Here is a 5,124-nt window from a genome sequence, read left to right as displayed (position 1 = left end):
GTAGGCCAGGTAGTCACGGAGGCTGTGCAGTTGGCAGGATATGCACCACCACGTTGCTGAAGCCTCACTGGGGCTGCTCTGGCGTCCTCTTGAGGAAGTCCAGCACCTTGTCCTTCACCAGCGCCTCTCCGACAAGCCTCCATTGCCCGAGTCTGTTGCCGGTGCTGCATCCTCAGCACGGTAGAGCCACCCCTTTTCGCCGCTCATCCCCACACATTTGCTGGAGCCCACAATGGCCCAGGCCCTCGAGCATTATTTTGAACTGATTACAGTAGTCTTGAAAATTTCAAGAAAGACTACTTCTGGGTTCTATTTGGATAACTTTTCCCTTTGCTTTGATCTTATAACCTTTTAAATGGAAAACGAATACATGGTCCTTGAAGAAAAGTTGGAAAATGGTCAAAGATAGAAGAAAAATCACTCCAAGGCCATCACCAAAGCAGAGTTGCATTTTGCATTTACATATTTCCTTCAAGCTTTTATTCAAGTATCTTTTGAATTGTTGTAATTATATGTCTGTAATTTTTTATTTTTTTCCTGAAACTTAATCCTGTAACATAAATCATTTTTATGTTACATACTCTTTTGTAAACTTCACTTTTAGTGTTTGTAAGTGGTCCATTTTGTGACTATAGTTTACTTGACTATTCTTTTCTTGGTGAGCACTTAAGCTGTTTTCATTTTTTAAAAGGTTTTTAAAATAATTACATATGATGTAATATTAAATATCTTTATATATCCACTTTTGTTTTCTGGATTTAGGATAAGTTTAGGAATGTATTCTCAGAATTGGTGCCAGAATTTGGGGAAGGGGAGAGAGGGTAGTTAAGAGAAAAGGAGAAGATCATATTCTTTGTAACCAGGTTAGTTGCAAAAAAAAGACTTTTTAGGGCCAATTTGTAGACTTGGTTAGATGCTATAAAATTATTTTGTTAACATACTGAGTGATTTTTAGTCTGTTTTTGCAGATGTGGTTCAGGGTTCATCGTGTGTCTATTTAGACAAGCATCCAGTGTTATAATCATGACAAACTAAACCTTCTGGTTTTTCAAAATAGCAGCTACTTTTACAGAATTTGATGTGAGTGCTACAAAAGATGATGGGTTTTTTGTGTCATAGGAGAATGCTCTGATAATTTTCTATAAAGAGCAGTTAAGTGAATTATACATTGTGTTAGGTCTCTTGCTTGCAGGATGGAAATGCGACTCAAACTGCTTTGAGAAAAACAACTGAATTTTGTTTTTTGTGACTGAGAGTTTCAAGGTTTCACAGTTACATCTAATGACTTAAATTATATTATGAAAACATAGTCTTTCTGTCCTAGTCTCTTGGGCTGTGCTTTTTCTCTGTTAATTTCATTCTCAGGCACATTATCTTCCTGTGTAGGGGCAGCATCTCTAAGCTTAACGTGGTATTTAGTATTTACTACTACTTCAGAAGGTGGAGAGAGTCCTTTTTTCTTTTTCTTTTTGAATTGGAAAATTTCAGCAAAAGTCATAAAGATGGCTCTAACTTTTCTGTCTTGGGGTAAATTTCCATCTCTTAACCAATCCCCTTGGCTGGGCCTTGGGATTGGGAGCTTCCCCCTGTGGCTGGGCAGGGTAATCCTCATCTGAATTATGTGGGATACATTGCTTGTAAGTAGAGGGATTCTGTTATACGAATGGAGTACTGTGTAGGCAGAAACAGCAGGGTCCATTTCACATAGGAATAAGCTTATTCCTCTTTTCCTAGAAAGCCAGGTGTGTGTTTTAAAGGTTCCCACTTGCTGAGTAGTATTGACTCATTTTTGTGTGAAAACGTTAAAAAAAAAAAAAAAAAGTTGATGCAGGATAAATATGAAGTCTCATTTTTCCATTTAAATTATTTTAGAAGTTGTTCTTACATCAAAGATCTATGAGTTATAAGTGAATAGAGCATAAGGTGAGTAAACAGTATAATGTGGGAGCTAAAGCAATTAAGGATGTATATAATAGAAGTTCAGTTTCCAAACTGGACCAGGCAACAGGAAAACTTTGTTCATTCTGGGTGCCATATGGTAAATGCGCCTGCAGATTGCATGGACTTCGTAAATTTTACATAACTTGTGGTTATGTTTAGTTGAGAAGAGGAATCTAAGAGTATAGGAAAGGAAAATATCCTTGGTGCCAGAATTAAAAAAAGGATATTAAAACCTTTTTAATGAAAAGTGATAAAAGGATATTAAAACCAGATATAAGTTGTATGGACTAATGTTTTAATGTATAAATTGATATAGAGATTCCTGTACAAAGCTAGCACTCTTAAAGGAGTGCTAAAAACTGAATGTAACATCTGGAATACTTGGCAGAAACTGTACTGTAGTAATACTTAAGACTAGTTGTGACTAACAGCTTGTCCATAGACAAGCAATTCCTCCTGAAATTGAGGACCCAATAAAAAGTGTGTGTATTGTATATTTCAAAATAAATAGAAGAGAGTAATTCAAATGTTCAAGGGGATTGGTTTAGAGATGGAAATTTACCCCAAGACAGAAGAGTTACAGCCATCCTTAGCACAAAGAAAAGGCAAATATTTAAGGTGATGGATATCCCAATTACGCGGATTTGATCTTGAACTACATGAACATATTAAATTAGCACATGTACCCTAAAATATGTACGTTTATTGTGTTTCAGTAGAGAAGTGAAAAAGGATTTAATTATGGTTTTAGGGTATCACTAAGAAAATATTCCAGTATGTTATGTCTTTTTAAGTGTATGTATCTGTAATTGCTTTATTAGTGTAAATACATACTGGCTTTCTATGTTAAAAAGCAAAAAATTCTTAGGCCCCCCCCCCCCCCCCCCCCCCCCCAAAAGTAAGCGTGCCACTGAGGGAAAACTAGAAGACGTAATAGACTGGAAAATTAGCAACCTATGTAATTGAATTAAAAGAACAACTTGAATGAGATTTTAAAGTATATTTTAAAAATAATTTGAAAGATAAAAGAATAAAAGCCACAAAGAGCAGAGCATTATGAAAAAGGCTGAGGCATCGTTGATAAGAATCAATTAGAATGTATAGAAATGAGAAAATAGGGCCAGGCGCGGTGGCTCACACCTGTAATCCTAGCACTTTGGGAGGCCAAGGTGGTGGATCACCTGAGGTCAGGAGTTCGAGACCAGCCTGCTCAACATGGTGAAACCCCCGTCTCTACTAAAAACACAAAAAATTAGCTGGGCATGGTGGTGTGCACCTGTAATCCCAGCTACTTGGGAGGCTGAGGCATGAGAGTCACTTGAACCTGGGAGGCAGAGGTTGCAGTGAGAGGAGATCACTCCATTGCACTCCAGCCTCCATGACAGAGCAAGAGTTTGTCTATAAATAAATAAATAAATAAATAAATAAAAAATGAGAAAACAGTCATTAAAAAAACGAACTCTTGCCAGGCGCAGTAGTTCATGCTTGTAATCACAGCGCTTTGGGAGTCCAAGATAGGAGAATCACCTGAGCCCAGGAGTCTCTCCCAGCTTGGCAACATAGCAAGACTGTCTCAATAAGCAAACTCAAGGTGTGAGATTGGACCCAGCTAAAAAGAGAATATGTGAAATTACCAGAGTATATTAACAGATAAATAAATGGGGGAGGTTACGGGACAGAAGATAGAATGAAAAGTCCAATATGAGCCTTGTAGGAATTCCAGAGGGAAGACTGGAAGAGCAGCAACATTCAAAGAAATGGTACCTGAGAATTTCTCAGAGTTGATGAAAAATGTAATTCTTCAGATTGCAGAAGCACTTTGAGTCCAAAGCAGATAAATAAAAGTATATCTACACCTAAGGTCATGCCATTGGAAATCTACAGAATACGAAGGAAATTTGAAAGCAACCAGCAGGACAAATTACCTATAAACAGCAAACTAATAGCCTTCTCATCAGTAATGATACAGGTCCAAAATTATGTATATACAGATGCTAAAACATGGTAAATGCTCAATGAGTGATAAAATATTAACTTTGAGAGCAGGTATGATTATGGCTATCTTTTTTTGAAAAAAGGAAATGTGATCTTTCAAAAGGCAGAACATCAGAGAATCTTGGGGTTGGAGAAGACTGAAAAATGACTCAGTTCATTACTTTAGATATGGAATAGATATTTTGCTTAACCAGGGCCAGTGTGTGTTCATCCCAAGAGATCTTGTCTAATATTCAAACAGGCAGTTAGAGGATGCTGTCCTCTTCCTATCAAGGTATGTGTTCACATGGAAATTGGGCAGCTATTTAACAAGTCTGAAGGAAGTTTCTGTATTGAGACTGACCCAGTATACTCTGGGATTACTTTCAAACTCCTATTCTCTGAATGTTAGTAATATGAGAAACTCATTTTTGCATGTAATACTTCATATTTTTCAAAACAATCCTGTGAAGCAGTTAAGGCAGGTATTTGAATTCTCTCTCTCTCTCTCTTTTTTTTTTTGAGACGGAGTCTTGCTCTGTCCCCCGGGCTGGAGTACAGTGGCGGGATCTCAGCTCACTGCAAGCTCCGCCTCCCGGGTTTACGCCATTCTCCTGCCTCAGCCTCCGGAGTAGCTGGGACTACAGGCGCCCGCCACCTCGCCCGGCTAGTTTTTTGTACTTTTTAGTAGAGACGGGGTTTCACCGGGTTAGCCAGGATAGTCTCGATATCCTGACCTCGTGATCCGCCCGGCTCGGCCTCCCAAAGTGCTGGGATTACAGGCTTGAGCCACCGAGCGCGGCCTTGAATTCTCATTTTAGACATAACCTTAGGAAGCAGCTCTTTCAAATTGGGTTTTATAACTAAAACTGACTCATGATGAGGTGCTTTAAAACTTACACAGTGTGCTTCATTTTTCACTTCTGAGTTATGAAGGTTTGGACGTGGCAAAGAAAACCAGGGATTAGACTTGGATTGGTATGAGGTAAAGGAAATGTGTAATCAGGAATTAAGTATTCTTCCTGCTGCTTGTTAGTAAGGGGAGAAGCATGTGCTCCCAATTAAAACTTAAGAGGCTTCTGCTTTCTAAATTGTTTTTCATTTATGGAGAAAGCTATTCCTTCAATTCTAAGGAATTGACTAGGCAGATGAATAATTGGCTCTGTTGATTAAAGTTGCACTTCTAGTATTTTTACTGGTGTTACTGCA

This window comes from Rhinopithecus roxellana, chromosome 5 (genome assembly GCF_007565055.1).
Source record: "Rhinopithecus roxellana isolate Shanxi Qingling chromosome 5, ASM756505v1, whole genome shotgun sequence".
Lineage (NCBI taxonomy): Eukaryota > Metazoa > Chordata > Mammalia > Primates > Cercopithecidae > Rhinopithecus > Rhinopithecus roxellana.
This window is presented reverse-complemented; position numbering follows the sequence as displayed.